General features: G+C 46.9%; 1 long non-coding RNA gene across 1 annotated transcript; it reads right to left on the reverse strand.

Annotated features, from left to right (window-relative positions):
* Nucleotides 1-8,043: 8,043 nt before the first annotated feature.
* On the reverse strand, nucleotides 8,044-23,155 carry LOC144381938 (uncharacterized). Its single transcript, XR_013448224.1, has 3 exons — nucleotides 22,731-23,155; nucleotides 21,462-21,557; nucleotides 8,044-9,381 (listed from the first exon to the last, which is right to left on the reverse strand). It is a non-coding gene; the product is annotated as an uncharacterized LOC144381938 (long non-coding RNA).
* Nucleotides 23,156-23,340: the final 185 nt, after the last annotated feature.

Here is a 23,340-nt window from a genome sequence, read left to right on the forward strand (position 1 = left end):
ACGCTAGTTGTTCCCCAGTACCCATTTTCCCCCTTTTCCTTAGAAATACAATCTCTGACTTTTAATTAGGCACATGGCCACTTGGAATAGACCATACTTCCCTGTCTTCCTTTTACCTACACATGGATAAATAACTGAGTTCTGCACAATGGATATAAGCACGAGTCTTGTGGCACTTCCTTGGAATGTCTTTAAAGCAAAGGAGTGTGCTACTCTCTGACCTGTCTTTCTTCATCCTATCTGGAAAATGCATGGATAGCTGGAGTGGGTAGAGCCATCTTAGACCACAAAATAGAATTGAGGTAGAAGAAGCCGGAGTCTCAATGACTTTATGAGGTTGCCCTGAACTTTCTAACGATGGACCACTACTCCATGAGAGAGAAATGGACTTGTACCTTGTGTAAGCCATGGTTATTTTCCTATCTTAGTTTGGGTTTCCCAAAAACAGATCCTGAGACAAGGATTTGGATGCAAGTAGTTTATCTGGGAAATGATGCCAGGAAGCACTGTGAAGAAGTGGGGAAATGAGACAGCGAAGAGATAAAGGATTTGATCACGGGCAGGATCCTATTGGTGGTGACTGAGGCTCTATCCTACTGTGGGGCCTGTGGGAGACTGCGTGAAACAGGCTGCGTAATTGTCCTGTGAAGGGGCAAAGAAGGTGAAGCATTATCCATGAACTAATGTCCCCTCTTGCCTCAGGGTCTTTCCTGGGCCTAACTCCCCCAGGACTCTGCCTGCCCTTTGTGCAAACAGCATGCTCCTGTAGCCAGAGAACGCCCCCAGGGAGAAAGGCGGGAAGCTGTGGTCCTGCAGAGAGCGGTCTTCAGGTGAGTGCTGGGATCAGCCCAGGGAATGTGGGCAGCCATCAACCCCGTCTCCAACCTCTCTGTTGCCTTAGAGCCCCTCTGACTTCTCCCCTGCCCTTTATCTCTTGTTGCATCCTGGGTGAAAGCCCTGCTTCTCTCTTCCAAATAATGAATCCTATCTTCTACTGTGTCCAATCCAGATTGATTCTGTCTCCTCGGTTTATTTCGATGATTGTATTTTTCATCCCCAGAGTTTAGAAATGGTTTTCACTTCTGCCTGTTTTAAATTTATAATTTATTTTTCTCTTTTTATGGGTGGATGTTATTTGAAGAGCTTCGACTTGATTTTGAAGTCGTTTTTAGATAATTCTATTATTTTGCTTTTGTCTGGAGTGGAGTCATCCTGCCAGTTACTGATTTTGTTGGCATTACCAGCTTTAGCTTTCCTCGTGTGTTTTGGAATTTTAGTTTGTAGGGTTTTTGTAAGTGGGATTAATTTTTCTCTACATACTCACCCTGTCTTGTGGTTTGATGGTTTCTCCCAGGGCCTCTGGAGCCTCATTCAGCGCCACATTTCATGCTGATGACTCAAGGCTCCCACCCTGTGTTGCTGGTGGGGTTTCACACGTCCAGTCACTGAACCTGAGTGGGGTTTGGCCCCGGCCTCAAGGAGGGCTCCTTCCATGTAGAAGAAAGACAGTTACTCATTTATTGATCCAATAAATATTTATTGAGTGCATTCTTTGAGTCTGGTCTGTTCTAGGAGTGGGAATACCATAATGACCTAGACAAATAAGTATAAAAAGGTCTATCATTTATTATCAGTTAGGGACTGGGGCCCTTAGAGAAACATAAAGCAGAGTAAGGGAGTAAAAGTGTTGGAGGGCGGGGGTTCATATATATTAGGTAAGTTGTTCAGGGAAGGCCTCTCAGTAACATTTGAGCAGAGAACCAGATGAAGTCCGGCAAGTCATGCACAGATCTGGGGGAAGAGCATTCCAAACAGAGAGAAGAACAAGTGCAAAGGCCCTGAGGTAGAAGCGTGCTTGCTACATTCAAGAAACAACAAGAAATCCAGGGACCCAGCAGAGTGAATAGAGTAGAGGGATAAGAAGTTCCTCTGGAGAAGGAGTCTGGGGCCAGTTCCTGCGTATGGGGCCTCGGTGCAGCAGCGTGCTAGAGCCAAACTCAGACTGGCTCTGGAGCACTTACTGCTCAGTGATGTCATGTTGGAAGCTTGAGATTGGCCCTGGAGGGAGAATGTACACTACAATTAGCAAATGTTACAAATCAGGGCTCCTCACTGCCCCAAGAGCCTGTTGTTAAGCATTTACCAGCACGCCACTGCTTGTAGGGTTGGTGAGAAGTTTGTTCTAATTGGAGTAAGAAGCCATTGGAGGGTTTTGAACTGGGGAATGATGTGATGTGGTTTCATTTTAACAAAATCACTTGGAGAAGGGGCCGTCGGGGTGTAAGAATGGAAGCAGGGAAGTGGATTAGGAAGCTATTGCAGCAGACCAGGTGAAGGGATGGGGAAGGATCATAGGAGAGGAGGCAGTTTAAATTCTGCCTTCTATTTCCTGGTATTCCCTCCCTTACCATCCTGTTGAGCCTCTTTCAATAGAGTGATTCCTCTGGCTGGTAGCAACGTATTTTCCTAGAAAGAGGGTGGGTTTTGCAAACAGCGGGCCTGGATTCAAATCCTGGATCCACTTCTCAATTGTATCCCTTGGGGAAATTATTTAATTTCTCTGAGTCACAGTGCCTTATGCATAACACTGAGATACTACCTGACAGAGTGGCTGCTAAAGAGGGTGAAATTCCTATTTATCCTTCTTTCCCTCACCCTCAGCCCAGCACCCAGTGCCCCTCCCTCCATAGGCCCAAGTCCTAGAAACAGCAAGAATGAAAACGCTGGTCACCGGGTTCCCTGCGGCCTACTGGGTTCTCCCAGTTCCCAGGTGGGCCACCAGTGCCACCTAGTGTCCAATCTGGTTCCTGCAGGCCAGGCTTTTCTGTAGGATCTTTTCAGCAGGGATCAGCTCAAGGTTAAAGACTCATGCCAGACAGAGCCAACAGCCCGTTAATTGTCCTAACATTCATTGTCTGACCTGACCAGCAAGCCTGCTCTCTGCTGTCCCCCACTCCCTCCTGGCGTGTTAGTCTTGCCTCCATATCCAGATTGTGAGGGGCAAGACCTATGTCTTCAGCATTCATGCCTATTTCTTGAGCAATTACTTTGTGCCAAGCACTCTGCTTCAATCCTTAAGGGAATTATATCTTTATTCTTTATCTGGAGAGATTGAGGCTGAAATGTAAATTGACTCCCTTGAGGTCCCTGGGTAAGCAACTGAGGTCAGATTTGATTCCAGGGCTTTTCTCTGCAAGCCCAAGGTTTTGTTTTGTTGTTGTTGTTGTTTTCCACAAGCATCCAGTGCAAGTTGGGCAACCAGAAGATGCTCAGGGGTCATTTTAATTATCAGGCTCTCTTAAAGTAGTGAAGCAAAGAGAACACCAAACAGGAATCAGGAGACCCACACTCAGGTTCAAAGTTTGCCATAAAAAGCGTGCTGAGTAACCTTGGGCAAGAATGCCCCGTGTGGTCCTCAGCATCCCCGTGATTAAAGAAATGGATCGGACTAGATGATCCAGAAGCCTCCCTCAATCCTGATATTCAACACCGCTCTCGGTTCAGGTTAACATTCTGGGCGCTGAGGTCACTGCCTGCGTGAGACCCAGCTCCACCACTCGGTAGCTGTGGGGTCTTGGGTGAGTCACATATCCCAGCCTCCATGTCCCTCTCCGTGGGGTGAGGACGATGAGGCTGCTCGCTCCCTGCCTCACGGATTGCCGACTTATCTATTAGACCTTCTCAGACAGTGCTTGGTACAGGGTAGGTGGTAAATTCCTGTGCTTTTAACAAAATATTGATTCTACTTGCTATTTAATTCTTTTTGTTAAGCCATTGAACCAGATCACATACAAGTCTTGTGCCTCACAGACAAGCTTTTCTGTTGTTTGACTCCCGCAAGCTCCAGCACACGGTCATGGGTGTCACCACAGATCAAGCAACACTAAAGGTCATACCTCTGACATACGGTTTCCTCGCAAGATCACTTGGATTACCGCTTAAATAAGTCCTGGGGCAAAATGAGGCCCTAAGACCATTAAAGTACACTAAATCTCATCCTTCCAGATAGCTTGGAAATCTGGAGGTCTGAGTCCTGAACGAGGCTTCTCTGGGCTTCAGTTTCAGTTTCCTCAAGAGGAAACTGGGGGTGGACTAGCTGAACATAGATGAAGTCCCCTCTTATGGGCCAGTTGCTGTAAGAGGTTTTCACATAGCTAAATCAGAACAAAGGGACAAAGAACCTTGATCTTCTCCGGCTGGGTCATCGTGGGACAGGACCCAGGGCTGGGAAGGGAATGGTGTGTCCAGTCTATCCTATTTGGGGGAATCTCCTTCTGAACAGGCATGTGGGGAGGCTGGTGACAGGACAAATCCCTTCCCTTCTCAGAACCACGGGCCTCTGGAGCAGCACTGACCAATACAACTTTCTGACATGACAGAAGTATTCAGTATCTGCGCTGTCCAGTATGGTGGCCCCTAGCCACCAGTGCCTTCTGAGTACTTGAAATGTGGAACTGAATTTTACATTTGATTGAATTTTAATGAATTTAAATTTAAATAGTGCCTTATGGCTAGTGGCTACCCTATTGAATAGAGCAGCTCTACAGCCGTAAGGCCCCTGGGCATCTTCCTGGAGAGAGGAGGAGGTCATTGAGACACAAGGAGACTAAGGGATTTGCCCAAAGGCATCCAGTGACTCCATGGCAGAACTGAACCAAACCTAAGTTTTTTCTTATTCTAGGGCCATTTTTTCCTGCATCACCCCTGCATACTTGGAGACTTCAGCCAGGCTTTTCAATGGCTCCATGCCTTCCTACAGGTTAAGTAGTTACCCATGACCATGATGCTCTTCTGCCCCACATCCTCTCTCTGAACGGTCAACTCCTACCCATTCTTCAAGATCCAATTCAAACATGGCGACCTTCTCTCCACTTTCTGGCAGTCCCTGCTCCTTCCCCATCTTCCTGCAGCAATTTGTCTACTTAGCTTCCAGAGCACTCATGATGTAATTAGCTATTTATTTGTCTCCCCACTTGACTAGAATTCCCGAGAGGCACAGGCAGTGTTTTATTCTTCTCCCTGTCTCCAGAATCCAGCACAGGAGACTGGTCAACAAACATGTGTGGGATCAACATACTGAATGTACTACGATCGGCAGCCTCCAAATAAGAACAGACCTTTCCCCGAAGATGAGGAGGTGAAACGAGGGATCAGGATGCCTGGGTTCTGTTTGTGACTCACGCTCAGTTGCTAGGTGACCCTGGGTAAATCATGCCCCCTCCCTGGGCCTGAGGGGGTTGGACTGGGTCATCTCTAGGGCAGGAGCCAGCCCCCTCTCAGGGTCTGAATCTGAGGGACTCTGGGCTCAGTAACTTGGGCAGAGCTGGAGGGGGTTGCGGGAAGCAGTGGTCGGAGGTGACCGCAGACGATAGCAGGAGCTGCTGGGAATGAGGCCTGAGGTCAGTGAGGCTGAGGGGCTGTCGGCAGACACCACCACATCAGCAGCTGCTGCTGGGCCACTGGGCTGGGAGAGGACGACGGAGCCCTAGACAGGGCGGAGGGAAGACTGGGACAGCAGCAGAGCTTGGAACCGTCCAAACCAGAAAGAGGAGAAAGACAGGACAAAACAAAATACTTATTGCAGAAAATCCGTGTCTGGTCAGTCTCCCCTCCCTGCCTCCTTCCCTTCCTTCTTTCCTTCACATCACGCATTCGCTCAATATTTCTTCACAGATTTCGGGAGCTCGGAGCTCTGAGATCATTAGACAAAGAAGCTGAGGCCCAAGATCGGGAGATGACTTATTCCAGGTCAGATGGGGAACTACTGGCAAGTCTGGGACAAAGAGCGCAGGTGCCTGCCTTCCCAGCTATACCAAAGCACCGTGGGACTGACAGCCAGTTGTGCGCCTCACTGGCCTGCCCAGGACTCCTTGTGCGCTGTCACCTCCTTCACGGGGGACCTGGAGCACCCGTCAGCCCTGCCAGGAACAGCAATCTCTTCCAGGGAGGACAAGGGGACTAGGGTGGTCCTCGGCCTCCTCCGGGCCTTGCTCCTTGCGGAGTGGCTTGATTGGATGAGCCTTGGACTTGGAGCCAGACGGTTCTGAATTCAAGTTCCTAGAGACTATCTTTTTTTTTTTTTTTCTGGATGAATTCAGAAAGTCACTCATCTCTCAGAATCAGCTTCTTCATCTATAAAATGGAGATAATTATCCGTCACAGGATTACGTGTTGAGGTTTAAATGAGATGGTGTGTGCGATCATGCCTCAAAGACTGATTCAGTAAATGTTCTGTGAATAAATACAACAAGAAGGCAAAGAAAGAGCAGCCCTGCCAGTGGCCTCTGGCCTGGCACTCACAGCGAGGCCGTGGCGTTCTCCTGCTGGACACCAGTAAGTTCACAGAACACCAACACCAGACAAGGTCACCGTAATCATGACACGGCAAGGCAAAAACATACCCCTCCATAATCACGTCTGAATACAGACAAAAACAAGAGCACTGTGCAAAATCGTAAAAATGACCCACATCCCCCTCTCTCGGGAACATGGGAGATGGTGGTGGTTTCTTGACCAATTATAGACTTAGTTCTCCCCCATTCTTCCCTGTCTTAGATAAAAAGATACCTAATCGCAGGATTGCCTCTGCCTTCTGACAACACCTAATGCAGAGCAAACTCCTGCTTACAACCCGGCCCTCCTAGCACCCCGTCACCGACCCCAAGCTGCCTCACGGAGCGCCGTGTCCCTCATTCAGCAAGTAGCAAAACCCAAGCTTGCTTCACTACAGGTGTGTTCCTAGTGGCCTTCTGCTACGGGGTATTAACAAAGATATAAATGATGGGAGTGCAGCCCCTGTGGTAGAATAGTGGAGGGATACACGCACACACACACACACACACACACACACACACATATACCATGTATGTATATATAGATGCATATACATTATATATATGAATTTTCTGTCTGAAGGATCTTTCCCTCAAATCATACAGTACAGGTGATTTACTATTCTGCTTATCGATGAAATTGGCCATTTGGTCCAACCAGCCTCTGGTAAAATTTGGAAAATAACCGTCATAGACAAGGGAAGAAACTGAGACAAGGAGAGAGATTTTTATGGAAATCTTACCACGTGCCAGACTTTATCTTATTCAGTCCCATAGCCATTCTGTGGGGGTGGGTACAGTGTTATTTCCTGCAGTTTACAGATAGGGAAACTGAGGCTTGCAGAAGCTTGGTTAGTGTTTGGCTGGGACTTAAAGCCCGTGCTCCTTACACCCAGCCTGTGAGCTCCTCTACCCTCCCAGGGCCCACTCTGCCGCCCTGTCCCTGTGTGCCCTGGCAAACCAGACCCCCTAAACCCGGCTTCTCTAAACCCACAGGCCTAGGTAAGCCCTAACAATTAGTCACAAGTACAGCATAATCCATCAGAGATCAGAAGCCCTTCATGCATTCTCATTTTATAAGTGGGGAAACTGAGGCCCAGGGAAGTAAGTCCCCTCCCCTACCTGGGCTTCCTTCCAACAATTGTCGGAGCTGATTCCTACCAACTTGCAAGGGGCAATGCCATGTAGCTCCTCCCAACTTGGTGTTCAGTGACATCCCTTTGGGAGCTTGTTATCAGCCGCGGTATGAGTATTTACACCATGGATATTGGCGAATGCTATAAATCAGAGTTTTTGTTTGTTTGTTTTTATTCCTTCAGAAGAGAGCCGGTTAAAACATTTACTAGCATACCACTGGCGTCCTCCCACCTGTAAGGAAAAGGAACTGTAAACAGTAGTGGGGATGTGTTTGGGAACAGCTCCCACCAGAGTCCAGGCCAACTGAAACTCCACCTGGCGTGGCTGTGACTTTATCACTCATATCCATATGCTTTGTGATTTATTTGTGTCAGAATAATCTGAGGGTCTTGATGAAAATGTCTGAATCAGATGCTCCGGAGGTAGGGCTCTGGAATCTGCATTTAAATAGGTCTCCTCAGGTGACTTTTTTGGCTCCTGAGTTTGGGTATCACAGCCCTACATCCTCACTGCCTTACCACATGATGCCGCAGACACAGACGGCGGAGTTTAGGCCCACAAAAATATGCAATTCAGCCTCCATTCTTTTTATTATTACTATTATTTATTTGTTGGAGAGAGAGCACAAGCAGGGGCAGAGGGAGAGGGAGAGGGAGAAGCAAGCTCCCCGCTGAGCAAGGAGCCCAATGTGGGACTCATCCCAGGACCCTGAGATCATGACCTGAGCCAAAGGCAGATGCTTAACCGACTGAGCCACCCAGCCGCCCCAGCCTCCATTCTTGAATGCTTGCCATGTGCTAGCTGAGGGTGGATGAAGACAGGCCTGGGTCTGCTTCCGGCTTCTTTCCCCTGTCTCTGAGGTGATGTAGAGAGCTCACCGGAATCAGGCAGAATTCCACTCATGTCACCTCCCAGAAAGTTTCACATAAGTTTGCCTGCTGGGAAGTTCCAGTAGAATCTAGAAAATGTATAGCTAATTTTCAATTATCCACACAATTTGAAGCAGAATTGGGTTAGAGTCCTGGGTATGGTCTCCACTAGATGTGGGATCTAAAGCAAGTCCCTTAACCTCTCTGAGGTTCAGCTGCCTCCTCTGTAAAACTAGCATCTTCCCTAGAGTTTATAAGACTCAAATGAAATAACACTGGGAAGGCAGACTCGTTTATACAGTGCTAGGCACACCTTTATCTCCTTAGCTCCCTCACCTTTGCAGGTGGGCCCTCCTTAGCTCTAGCACCATGGGACTGTCTCCCTCACCAGGCTGTGAGCACCTCAGAGAGGGACCTGAGCTTACCCACCTGTGGGTGTCCCGCACATAATAAGTATTTCCTAAAGGTCTGGTTTAAATATGAATGTATGACCTACATGTAGATATAGACAGATAAAGCCACCCATGCATAGACGCACATAGATACTGGTATGGGATTATTCGCAGAGAGGTGACATGGAATTGTAAATGGAGCACAGGGCTTGGGGTCAGGAGTTTTAAGTATTAGGGTGGGAAACTGTACCCACCGCTGAACAATAAATTATCACAAACGTAGAGGCTTAAAACAACACGTCTTGATGAGCTCACAGATTCAGGAATCCAGTGTAGCTTAGCTGAGCCGTCCGCCTAGAGTCTCACAAATCTGCAGCCAAGCCGTCAGCCAGGGCTGCAGTATCATCAGAGGCCCAATTAGGGAAGGGTCTGTCTCCTCACTCAGGTCATTAACAGGCTTCAGTTCCTTGCAGCTGTACAACTGAGACCTTCACTTTCCTGTCGGCTGTCGGTCAGAGGCTGCCCTCAGCAACTAGAGTCGCCTGCAGTTCCTTGCCACGGGCGCCTCCCAGCGTCGGCATCCCATAAGATGGCAGCCTGCTTCTTCAGGGCCAACCAGGGACTTAGAGAGAGACGCCAGCAAGATGGGTCCTGCAATTTTAAGTCATGTAACCATGTAACCACTTATGTAATAATGTGTACCCCATCCATTCCATCACCTTTGTTATATTCTATGTTAGCAGCAAGTCCCAGACCCTGCCCACACTCTCGTGGAAGGACTTACGGTCTCTCCACCACAGGAACTCAGATGAACCTCAGGAAGGATCTTCCTTGTAAAGCTGGCAGACAGATTTGGGGCATGTTAGAGGTCTGAGAGACCTTCTAACCATTTCACTCTCCACAGGAGAAAACAGAAGCCCAGAGAGATGGAATCACCAATCAGTATACAGCATGATCAGACTGGAATCTAGACCCCTTGCCTTCCAATTTCCATTCTACTCTATTGCTTCTCTCCCTGCTTTTTGTCAGGACTTTGGGGCCAATAGACAAAAATTTAGGTGACACTTTGAAGACGTAACTCAGTGGACATTGGAATGTCTTGGAATAGCTACAGAATAAATCCAGATTCTTCGTATATGACATTCAGGGCCCTTTGACTACCTGGCCCAACCAAGCTTTCTTGTCTCAACTTTTACCATCTCCCCCTGGTATGTTCCTTCACAGAGAACTATGTGCAGCTTTTCCACCAGGAATGCCTTTCTCTTTCTATGCCTAGAAAACAAAGAAACAAAAAAAAATCCACAAATAAATAAACCTACTTATCTTTTGAGTCCCAGTTCAGATGCCACCATCTCTGTGAAACCCTCCTTAATTCTTGTAGGCAGAACTAATCACTCCCTCCAATCACTCTCTTAGGATTTCGTTCAGTCTCCTGCATACCCCTTTTCATATGTATGATAGTTGTTTTTGAGTTCCGCTTCTCCTGTGAAACTCAGACCTTAGATTAGGGTTATTAGAAAGATGTGAAACCAATTTGGTTTAAACCAGTCCATCCTGTCTGCTGGCTTTGTCAAGAGACCCCCACAGCCTCTCCTGCTGAGCTGAAACACCACCAAGGTTAATGAGAGTATTTATTTCAAAGTAGATGTCTCCAGAAGCTCACTGCAAGTCGAGGAAAGGCTAGTTAGATCCCCACCCAATTACATTCTCCTCCACCGTTCCCTTAGCCCTTTGCTCTGATCAGTAAATCTCTACTGATTGATTGAACAGAATTGGACTGTCATTCAACAACCATAATTGATGTCTACCAAAGGCCAGCCCTATTCTAAGAGTTCAGGTTACAGAGACGCATAAGACTTAAGAAAAGGGCATGAAAAATCTAAAGCATGTGGGCTTTAGAACCAAAAAAGTTTGATTCAAAGCCAGACCCAACTACTTATCAGTTCTATGACCTTAAACAAGTCACTTAACTTCTCTGACCTCAGATTCCTCAGCTAAATAGGGGATAACGATGTCTGCTTCCTAAGCGCTGCTGTGTGCGTTACACGAGAGGATATATGTGCCTGGCCCAGGGCAGATGCTGTGCCCTTGACCCATCCACGAAGAATCATGAGTCACGCGGCAATACTTCTCATCCTCTGTGACGGATGCTGTCACAGACAGGAAGTCCCGGGTGAATGGAGGAACTCATTATATCGTACAGAAAAGGAGGAAGGGAAAGGCTTCAAACAGGATGAGTAGGAATGGCCAGGAGGACATTCCAGGCAGAGGGACCAGAAAGCACAAAAGCAGGCTGTCCTTACACCTTGTCTTCATTTCATCTGCTTCCAGCTTAGGCCGCATCTAGGCCCTGAAGTTAACAGAGAGATAAGACAGCATCTTCCTTCCGTGACAGATGACTGACATTTTTATTTCTTTGCCATACCAAAGAAAGCGCCTTCTCTCTCAACCAGAAATATGAAATAATCCAATTTGCAGCTAAGTTAATGCTGAGAATTGAAATGCACTGGATTCTAAAGTTCTGATTCTAAGAAGAATGTCAAATGAGTCTCATTCCCAGTACATGTGATACATTTTAAAATATGTTTTACCGAGTGTGAGACTATCAAATTGAGACATATTATGACCTGTGGGTGATAGAGTTGCTGTGGGAGCTCTTTGAACCTTCTAAGATTTTACATCCATGATTGCATGATCTAAATATCTTCAACCCCCCGAATCCTAGAATGTTAGCTATGGAGGACCCCGCAGAAGTTCAACCTCCGCATCTTCCTGATGGAGAAACTGAGGCCAAGATGTGGGGAATGAACTGCCTAAGACCATAATTTCTGACCCTGGGATGTAGGCCTGTCAACGTCAAGTCCAGGGCTCTTTCTGCTGTATGACAGTTACCTACTCCTGAGGGACTGTTAAAAGTTTAGGGTGGGTCTTCTCAAATTGTGTACTTCCATACATTTTGAAAAGGATTCATTTCCTTTGCATCCAATCAGCCGTGTTTTTTTTTTTTTTTTTTTTAAGATTTTATTTATTTATTTCACAGAGACAGCGAAAGAGGGAACACAGGCAGGGGGAGTGGGAGAGGGAGAAGCAGACCCCCAGCTGAGCAGGGAGCCTAACACTGGGCTTGATCCCAGGACCCTGGGATCATGACCTGAGCCGAAGGCAGACGCTTAAACGACTGAGCCACCCAGGCACCCCCAATCAGCCATTTTTAACAAGGTCAATACTAATAGGTTTTATCAAACCTCAGGCTCTTGACCATGCCCTTAGTATTTAGGCCCTGAAGGTGATAGAACCTTAAAGTAGAAAGGGATTTTGGAGATCTAACTTGTTCAACTCCCCTTCCACCAGAGAAATAGCCTTCTTGATCATATTCAGTAATGCATTCATTTCTCCCAAGGGTATTCAGCCCACTGTGTGGCCAGGACTCCACGTTTCAGCAAGCAGAACTCTGTTTCTCTGTCTACTCTGTCCATTAAGAGAAAAGGAAGAAGGGAAAGGATGCTTACTTAATTGAGCACCATTCTGGTACCAGGCACATGTGAGGGGCTTGGGTATATCACCTCATTTGGTTCTTAAAATATCTCTCTAAATTAGATGTGATCATTCCAATATATGACCGAAAAAAAAAAAAAAAGACTCAGAGAGTTTCAATAATGTGCTCAAGATCATCCACAGTAAGTGGAAGATTCAAGCCCATGTTAACTCTTTGGAATGTCCTGCTTCCCCTGCCTTCTGTCTCTCTTCCGTAAAGCCTTTCAGCACACCGCACTACAGCATCCTTTCAAAATAAAAAATGCCCCGCTTAAATGCCTTTGATGGCTCTTCAATACCCACTCGAGGTAAATAGTCCGAGCTCTTTACCTTAATATCCAAGGCCCTTGACAATCTGGCTCCCGCCGGACTTTGCAGGCTCGCTCCCCTCTACTCCGCCAGCACATCTGAGGTTTTCCAGGAGGATGACTTTCTATCTGCACTTGGTGCCTGAATGCCCTTCCCTTCTCTGCCTAAAGCTCCGCAGGGGATGTCACCTCCTTGATGGGGCCTTCCAGGCTCTCTGCAGAATTCATTCTTCTCTGCCCTCCTCCAGCACATCGTACACACCCCCTTTTGCACTGTTTCGGTCCTTCGTAGTCTAAGACCCTCTGGGGCAGGGATTGTATTTTACTTTGCTTTGCATTCTCAGTTCTTGACACATAATAGTAAATGCTATAAATATTTATGGACTAGAATGGAGGCTTAATCCTTTTCTGGATGTGAATCCTTCCATTACCTGAAGACCTCTCTGAGGCCTGCCTATGCCATTCTTTTCCTAGTTATTTCTTCTCTAGACCAGAGAGTCCCAGCTCCTCCAGCTGTTTCTTGTAAAGTCCGATTTCCAGATTCTTGGGGGCTCCTGGGGGGCTCGGTTGGTTAAGCGTCTGCCTTCGGCTCAGGTCATGATCCTGGGATTGAGCCCAGGGAGTCAGCAGGGAGTCTGCTTCTCCTCTCACTCTGCCCCTCCCACCCCTGCTCCTGCTCACTCTCTCTCTCTTTCAAATAAATAAAATCTTTAAAAAAAAGTCTGATTTCCAGATTTTTATCATCTTGGTCATTTGCTTCTGGGTGACAATTTGTCAATATCCCTCTTTTAAAATATGATGCCTAGGACGAAACTTAGGAGATCGGATGAAGTCTGGCTACACCAGAACAGAGTTAAGAGGATTCCACCGTCTGATTTAGAGGTAACATTTCTTTAACCATGTCTGTGTGCCAGGCATTTCTGCCTACTTTATCTTCTTTCACTCCTGCAATAATCCGGCAAGGTAGGAGCTATTTTTCCTGCCTGATAGATGAGGATACTAGCCATCTGGTAAGGTACTTTGAGAACAAGTTAACTTAAAGTCACACACCCAGAGCACAAAGCGAGTTTGCGGCCAACTGATACCTTGAGCTCATTTTGATGTCAACTGCTGTCAAGTTATTTTTTTTCCTGTTACCAGCTAGTAACAGGCTTAAGGGTAACTGAGGACAAAAAGAATCCGTGCCTTTAGAAGGGTGTGGAGCCACAGCTCAGAGAAAAGGTAGGTTGGGTTAATGACCAACTTCCTAACAATAACAGCCTTTATCTAGGACCTCAGACAGAGTCTGGAATTTCTCAGCCACGTAGCTTCCTAGAACTATTTTTATTTGGTATTTTACAGAAGGAAAAAGAGCAGAAATGTCTTAATCAGTGAGATTTGGGTTCAGCACTTCTCTGCAAAGCCCTCAGACCATCAGAATTTGAGCAGCCAGTCCAGGCGGGGCCCTGTGAGTTACAGAGTAGGCAAGAAGGAGGCTGCTGCTCTGGTCTATGGCCTGGGCCTGCGAGGACCCCACTGCACACATCATTCCATAAATATCTACCAAGCGTCACCGTGTTTCACATATGGTGTGAAGTGCTGAGCACGTAATGAAGATTCTAGAGTCAGTTCCAGCCTTCTGGAGCATATCATCAGCTGGAAGACAGGTGCAGAAGCAAATGATATGTACATGACCTAGGAAGTGTAATGATGAAAGGATGTGCCCAGGCTACTAAGGGAGCAAGAGAAAGGATATTTAACCTGTCCTGGGCGAGGGTGAAGACAAGGGATCAGGGGAAACTTTAGCTTCACGGTTGAGCAGGAGTTAACCTGGTGAGGGTAGGAGGAAGAGACAGAAAAAAGAAGAAATTCCAGGTATGAGCAGAGGCTCAAAGGCATAAAGTTCCCATAGAGTATAGAAAAAATTACGGGCAGTTTGGTGCTTAATTACACTTCAAGAGGCTGGGGAGGTAGACAGGATTATCAAGTGTGTGCTGTGTGTGAGGCACTGTGATAAAACACTCACATACAAGGGGCGCCTGGGTGGCTCAGCCGTTTAGCGTCTGCCTTCGGCTCAGGTCATGATCCCAGGGTCCTGGGATCCCACATCAGGCTCCTTGCTCAGCAGGGAAGCCTGCTTCTCCCTCTCCCACTCCCCCTGCTTGTGTTCCCTCTCTCGCTGTCTCTCTTTCTCTGTCAAAAAATAAATTAAAATCTTTAAAAAAAAAAAACACTCACATACAAAACACCTTATTTCAGATCATCAACTCACTGTGTGACCTTGAATGAGTGACTGCACTTCTCTGGGCCTCGTGAGTAAAATGAGGATGAGATGAATTCCAAGGCCCCATCTAATCTCAACTCTGGCATAACCGAGGGGAAGGCATTCTCATCTATGGTCTGTCTACCATGTTTACAGAAATGCTAGTCAGAATGATGGAGCATCATGGCCCTGTTTCCCCAAGTTTCCCCAAAAAGAAGAAATTCCAGGTATGAGCACAGGCTCATAGGCAGAGTATTCAAGAGGAAGCGAATTCTGTTAGACTTGAAAATGTTTACCAAGCATCTACTGTGTGCAGGATTCAGAAAAGACACAGATTAAAATTGCTATGTAGCAGGGCGGGCGATGATAAATGCCATCGTCAAGGGTCAGATGGTGAGCTGTGGGGAGCTCAGGGTTGGGAAAGATCCGAGCCAGCCTGGAAGGCTGGAGCAAGGATTCCTGGGGGAGAAGGCGTTTGTGATGGGCACAGGGTGCACAGAATGTCAAGGAAGAGGCTGAGCAGAGGCATTCCAGGCAAAGGAAGCAGCAAGAGCCTGGCAAACCAATCAAAAACTGTACTTCTGCTCCCCCCACCTGCAGCCCCACTTCCCCCTGCACGTCCTCTGCTCACCCCACCCTGCCCACTCTCAGGATTCTTAGCTGACAGTTGAGACTCTCCAGAACTAAGCCTCGTTCTCTCTGTCCAGCTCACTGACCCATGCTGCTCCTATGTGGACCCTCTGCTCCAGGACACAAAGCTATTCGCCGTTTCTTAAATGCTCCCTCAGTTTTCTGTTCCTATCTCACTCTATCTTCTCCAGACAATGCCCCCTTCCCCTAATACTCCCTCTCCCCCCCTCTAACTTTCCTACCCATCATTCAAGGTCAACCCAAAATACCACCTTCTCTATAAAACCCTCCCTGACTCTCTTCCAAACATGGCAACATTCTGACTGCATTTCCCTCCTGGCACTTGGTAACTTCCTGCCTTGCATAGGAATACCTTTCCTCATGAGACTAACTCCATGAGCAGAATGCCATGCTATATGGGTATCTCTCCCAAGGGTTTTGCACAGGGACACTCAGTAACAGAGCAGGTGATCAGCTCCCCAGTAAACACACGGGCCGTAAGCAAAGTGGTCAGAGGGAGAGGGTAAACAAACCTGCCCTTTGACCGTCATGGAAGGAGAAGGGGAGTTCTGTCATCATGGGCTATCCAGCATCATTGCCCTAAACTCAGGGGAGGTATGGAGCTCACCTCTAGCTCCTGCAGCGCACTCTATTATCCCATCCTCATAATTGCTTCTAGGAGGTTCAGGGCTCCTGGTGAATCCAATCAGAAAATTTCCAACTATACTTCTGATGACAAACTTAGTATACAGATGAAATCTGTTTAAAGTGCCCATTTAATGATCTTACGCAGCCTTGAAACAGAAAAATGAGTCACAAAAGGCCAACAACCAGAAGAAGGTGGGAAAGGGCAAACATCCACATCAGGGTGGAGGTGAAGCATGTGATGGGCTTCAGGGCCACCACCCCACACCACCCTCACTTGTTGTAAGCTCCATAAGCCAACTTTTCCTTTTCCTTCACCAATTCTCCCTTGGGGTCCCTGTCCACCCAAAAGTGAAAATGAAATGTTGGACTATAAAAGTAAACTACTGTTTCCTTGATGGTCAGTCATGAAATAATCATTCTTTCTTGCTGTCCCTTATGGAGGGACATACCATGTTATTCCTTAATGTATTATATAAAACAGCAGGCCTGGGATTTGCTAGCATTCCTTCTTAAACTTTTTTTTTTTTCCTATTTTCTTCCCTCTCTGTTGCCTCTGCACTTCTGGGCTTCCGCCCCTCTGCAATCCTTTCCAAGGGTCTGCTCACAGCCCAAATCCATGCTCCATCCGCTTCTTGGTTTTAAAACTCCTTGTGTCTCCTTGTTAGAAATTCGAACATTAAGCAATGACATCTATGACACACTGTGCCCGGGGATACTAAGTGGAATAAACGGGAAGTGCTCTCCTCAAAGAAGAGACAGACTCAGCTAAGATGCTACAATGTGATACACATCATACAGAGATATTTACCAAGTGACAGCACAGAGGAGGGAGCAAGGAATTCTTCCTGAGAAGTGTCAGAGACGTTTTGACCTGGGGAGAAAAGAGAAGCAGGAATCCAAAAGACAATATATACCCTTGTCTATTTTCTTAGCAAGCCTGGAGGAACAGCTCCTTCAGAAGAAGCCTTGTCTGAGACAGTGGAGCTACAGGTGTGAACAAGGTTCCTGATCCCAAGAAACTTTCAGCCTAGAAAAGGAGTTGAAAAATGTACCCTAATAATGGCAAGACAACACATATCGAGCCATGGAGTTACAGAACAAACCAGCAGGGGAGTTCATAGAGACTTCTCCCTGGGTGTAGTAGGCAGAATTCTAAGAAGGTCCCTAAGATTTCTGGCCCCTGGTCTATGCATCCTGCATAATCCCTGAGAGAGTGTATATGATGAATCTTACTCTCGAGATTAGGTTTATGTAACGTGGCACAGTTGCCCTCGAGTAGGGAGGTTACCTGGCTTGACCTAACCTAATTACAAGTTTTGTAAAAGCTCAGAGTTTTCTCTGACAGTTGAAGAAGGAGAAATCAGAGAGATTCAAAGAGTGAGGAGGATTTGATGTGAGAGATTCTCTGTCAATGAGATGGAAGGGGGGCCATGAGGCAAGGACCTAAAAGTCGCCCCCAATTGACAGCCAGCAAGGCAACGGGGATCTCAGTCCTAGAACCATAGAGAAATGAATTCTGTCAAGAAGCTGAAGGAGCTGGGAGCAGACATTTTCCTCATCAAGCCTCCAGATAAGAAGGTAGCTGGCCAACACTTTGACTTCAGCCATATGATACCCCGGGTGGAGAACCCAGCCATGCCTCGCCAGACTTCAGACCCACAGAACTAATCAATGGTGGTGCTAAATTTGTAGTAATTTGTGGTAATTTGTTACGAAGCAATAAGCACTTACAACACTGTCCTCTTGTTGGCTGTTTACATACCAATTTCCCCAACTGTGTGCTCCTTGGATTCAGGCCATATCTAATTATCCTCGTAACCTTAGGCTACTCATAAGACAGGTACTCCCTAAAATTCCATCAAATGAATGCTTAAAGGAGACTCAGGGATGCAGATGAGGACTTGGATGCAGATCAGGATCTGAATACACTCTGCCCATTCCCTCCTCCCAGAGGCAGGGAGACTGACGTGGAGCCCAATGCTCAGACAAGAGGAGGAGGCCCCCTTTCAGTCCAGTGCTCCAAGGCCAATATATTCCACAGACAAAGCAAGTTGCCCAGCCTTAGCTGTCCCAGCTACAGCCCCAAACTTGGCTTAGGTGGACTAGCTTTCAAGGAGCACTGTTCACAGAAGCATCATTAATCAAGAGTCCCTGTGTGACCTGAGAGTTACCATGTTCTAAATAATACCCACATCCATCTCAGTAGGGCTCTTGGGATTTATAGTTCACAGAAGATCTTAGCTATAGGTGAAAGCTGAATATATTTTCAACCAGTCAAAGTAAAAGTAAACAAGTCCTTGAATCTCAGCTATTCATTTCTTGTGAAACATTGTTTTTAATATGAAATAAAAAAAAAACACAACACAATGTACACTTGTGTACCCTCCACCTTGCTTGCAAATAGTTAAAATTCCCTGTGTGTCTCCCTGATGGCATTCTCACCCCCAGCCCCCTAGAGATAACCACTCCCCTGAACTTATCATTTCCATGTTGGTCTTTATGTTTTCCTACATGTGTATGTGTGTCCCTCAACAAAGCTGATAATGCTTTGCTTATTCTTAAACTTTACATAAGTGGCAACATGCTGCTTATCCTTTTTGGTTCAGTGCTACTTCTAAGATATTTTCATGTTATTACATGTGGCTCTAGATCAGGGTTTGGCAAATCTTTCTATAAATGGCCAGACAGTCAATACTTTAGGCTCTGTAGGTCACAAGGCCCATTGTAACACAAAAGCAGCCATACATAACCTGACTGGGTTCCGAAAGACCTTTATTTTCATATAAGTTTCATCTGTCATGAAATAGTCTTCTTTTGATTTTTTTCAACCATTTAAAATGTAAAAGCCATTCTTAGCTTCTGAGCCATACACAAACAGGAGTGGGCTAGATTTGGCCCAAGGACCCAGGATTTGTCAATCTTGCTTTAGATCATTCATTCTTATTGCTATAGAATATTCTGTTCATTTTACATCCTTTAAAAACATTCCTAAATATTTACAGGCTCAAGAAATTTAGTAGGCACTGTTTTAGATCAGACACTGGTCCTGCTCTTAAGAAATTTACTGTGTACATAGGCAAGATAAAACATGTTAACCAATAATAAGGTAGAAAGTGATAAAGACCCTAATAGACGTTTGAATGGCCTGCAATGAGAGCTAACAGGAGTGGAGGCAGGAGAGCTTGTTTCATTTTGGCCCAGTGTTTGAGAAAATGGGCTATAGAGCCGGGATGCCTGGGTTCCTATTCTGACTCCACCATTTACTGACCGTGTGACCTTGGACAAGTTACTTTATCTTCTTGTGTCTTGGTTTCCTCATCTGTAAAATGCAGATCATAGTCATGCTTACTGCATAGGTTTGTTATGAAAATGAAATTGTCACAAGAATTAATTTAGTACATGCAAAGCATGTAGAAAGTGCTGGTTCAAAGTAAGCATTACATAAACGTTGGTTTTTATTATTCAAGCTGGAAGATCATGGAAGGCTTTGTGGAGGCAGTATGAAATCAGTTTTTAAAAGAGGGGAAGGATTAGGACATACAGAAATGGAGAGGAAGGAATTCTAGAAGACAGAGCAGTACCTGGAAAAGCCCAGAGTGGCAAAGGACAAATGTAGAAAAGTACAAGTGAACCAAGTAAAGGAGAACAAAGAGAAGTGAATTTAGAAAGGAAAGTTATGGCCTGACCATGGAGAGCCTTGAGTTCAAGGCTAAGACATTGGATTTTGTCTTGTAGGTACTGAGGACTGCTTAAGTTTTAGGAACTGGGGTTTGACATGATGCTTCTAGCTCTTGGCAGCTGTGGGGGGCAAGTTTGAGAGGAGTCAGAATTAGGTTACAACTCCAACAGTCCAGGGAATGGGGCCTTCACTGGGGAAAAGGCAGGATGCTTTGGAAATGGACTGGATGTGGAAGACAGGGAGGCATTTTAAAAAGCACCATCATGGCTTTAAGACTGGGTGACTGGGAGGATGGCAATGCCATTGTCTGAAATGGGGAACACAGCTAGAAAGAGAAGGTTTAGGAGGGAGAGTCATGATTTTGGTTTGTAAGCCATGAAGTTTAAGGACTCTGTATGGAATTGTCTAATGGAACTGGAGCTAGGAACAAAAACGGTTGGGAACGGGCTGGTGACCTAGACTACATGCTTTGAGTTAATCCTTCCAACAACTTGATGAGATAGGTATGTGATTATCCTCCCTCTATTCTAGAAAGGAAGAAACTGAAACCAGAGAAGTTAAGGCTAACCCCACAGCTCACAATCAACCACCCCACTCAACTGCCACTGCAGCTGGCTTTCTCAGGGCTTCACCCTAGGACAGTCCCTCAGACCCTGCTCAGACTATCTGATGCTCTGGGGAGCTTGGACTATTTACCTTCTTGGCTTTAGCGAGTTGGAAGCAGATGTGAAGGGAGTGGGCATAATGACAGCATGATAAGTGGCAGCTAACAACCAGAAACTTGAAGAAACCATCATGAGAACCCCAAATCATAGCATTCTGGGGACATTTGTTAAGGTGGAATATAGTCCTTCACTCTTCAACAGCCCAAGAGGATTTCTTCATAATAAAGCCCGATATTGCTACCAGTTTGTATTCATAACGAATCAAGAAAATAATAAACCTATTTCTGGAAGTTCCAGATAGCTAGGAAGTTCCTAATACATCTTTTTTTTTTTTTTTTTTTTTAAGATTTTATTTATTTGACAGAGAGGGCACAAGCAGAGGGAGAGAGAGGGCGAAGCAGGCTCCCCGCTGAGCAAGGAGCCCGATTTGGGACTCAATCCCAGGACCCTGGGATCATGACCCGGGCCAAAGGCAGCCGCTTAACCGACTGAGCCACCCAGGCATCCTGCTAATACATCTTTAAAAGATTTTCACCTGGTATGGATAATTTCTTATTTTAATGTTATAGGAACAGACTCTCAGCACTCTGGGGGAACTTCTCTTCAAAAGCAGCTTTCCAGATGGCAGAGAGTTTGATTCAGTTGTTTCCCCCTCACTGCCTAAAGAGCCCTAGAGGTATGTGGAGGATAGCCTGGGCTGTGTAGCTTTAGGGGACCCTCTGCCAAGATTCCCAGTCCTACTCAGGTAACTTCTTGGTAACTTCTTGTCATTGGTAACTTCTTCCCTTCCTCTCATCTGCCTCCCTGACTTGCTTCTCAGAAAACAGGCAATAAGAGGTAACAGTGTGCTGGGGTCAGAAGGAGAAATAGCATCCACAGCAAACATGAGCACAATCCTCAGTACACAGGCCCCAGTGGAAATAAAGGAATAAAACACTTGCCCTGGTGCTGACCTGTCAGGTGGTGAGGCCATACCAAATTAGGAATAAAAAGACCAACATCTGTGTCCTAGCTCTGTTGCTTACCTGCTCTGCACTTTCCTGTTTCTATCCCTCTGCCTGGAATGCCGGTGCCTTATGAACATATCCCTCAAGTCCTGGCTTGGGTCTTGAGAGCTCTTTCTGAAACACAAATCTGATTAAGTTACTCCCCCATTTAACACTCAGTAGCTTCTCAGTGCCCAAGCAGGGGCATTCATAAACGCTTTGGTCTCAAGATCCCTTTCCACTCTGAAAAATTACTGAGGATCTTGAAGGGCTTTTTTAAATGCAGTTTGTTCCTTCTGTCAATATTTACCACATTAGAAATTAAAACTGAGAAAGTTCTAAATTTTTATTCATTTAAAAATTACAATAATAAACTCATTACAGTTAACATAAGCACATTTTCAATGAAAAATATATTTTCTACAACAAAATGTTAAAGAGTAGCGTCTTACATTTGTGCAAATCTCTTTAACGCCTGGCTTAAAAGAAGACAGCTGGATCCTAAAATCTGTTTCTGCATTTAAGCTGTTGCAATATCATATGTCCTATATTCTATGGAATACGTCACTGTACACTCATGAGAGAATGGGTGGAAAAAAGCAAACCGCATTTAGCATTATTCTGAAAATAATTCAGAGCTCACTGACCCCTGAAAAGATCCGAGGGACATCCACGGGTCCCAGGACCACTTGATGAAAACCACTGGCCTACAAGGTGAATTCTAAGGCAGACATACAAGGACATTCAATGTCATTCTAGACCCTATAATACCTCCTCCCAGGTTCTGGCTTCCTTTCCCTGTCTAGCTTCAGCTGCATCATCACCATATCCATATGTCTCCCATACTCCCGCCACACCACTCACACCAGCCAGCCATACGGTATCATGCCTTTACGCCTTTGCATCCATCCTTCCCTCTGCCTGAAATTAGCTTCGCCCTTGCAGGCTCTTTCAGGAGTCAATTTGAACGTGTTGGACTCTCGGGTGCCTCCTCTGACCCACCCTAACGGAGCTGACCACTCCCTGCAGGCAGAGTACCGGCTTTGAAGTCAAACAGGCTGGAGAGCAATCTTCTCCACTCAGTCATTTCCTGGCTGGGTGACCTTGGACAAGTGGTTTCACCCCTCTGCTAGGGATTACCCGCGGTGGACGTGGCGGTTAATCCAGGGGAGTGTATGGGAGTGCTAGCGGGCACTGAAAGAATGACCTTTTGTACAGTGCCTGGCACAGAGGGCTCACTGCGTACTTGATGAATCGGGGAGCCATGAAGGACCGCGGGAGCTTGTACTTAACTGAGCATTTACTTACCAGATCCCTGCACGGGCCCACGGGCTTTACAAGCATTAACTTAACCTCACAGCAGCCCCCTGGATCAAGTACTATCACGTGAGAGATGAGGGCCCTCCAGGAGAGGAGCGAAGTCACTTGCTCAAGGTCATCCATCACACAGCTGGTCAGCAAAGGGGCGGGGACTCGAGCCCCAGAGCGCCCGCTCTGCGTCAGCCGGGCTGTGGGGCCGAGACCTGACCGCTCCTGGCTCCGCCGTCTCGCCCACGGGCCCCCGCGCCGCCTCGGAGTGGGTGACCGGCGGCGGGACTCGAACCCGAGCCCCGAGCCCTCTCCAGGCCCGAGCCCTCTCCAGGCCTCAGTTTACCCGTCCGGGAGACGCGGCGCGGAGAACCGGGCCGGGCGCGGATCCGGACTCCGGGTGGGAGGCGACGGGGCTAACGGGGCCGGGCCGCTCGGTGGCGCCCTCCCCATGCAGCCCCGCCCCGCCCCCCGCGCGCGGGCCCAACGGCCAAGGCGCGCGCCACCCTGCGGCGGGAGGGGGAGGGGGAGGTGGGGGAGGTAGGGGAGGTGGGGGGAGGATGAGGGAGGGGAAGAGGGGGGAGGGGGAGGAGAAGGGGGCGGGGCCGAG

The sequence above is a fragment of the Halichoerus grypus genome, chromosome 5, assembly GCF_964656455.1.
Source record: "Halichoerus grypus chromosome 5, mHalGry1.hap1.1, whole genome shotgun sequence".
NCBI classification, from domain to species: Eukaryota; Metazoa; Chordata; class Mammalia; order Carnivora; family Phocidae; genus Halichoerus; species Halichoerus grypus.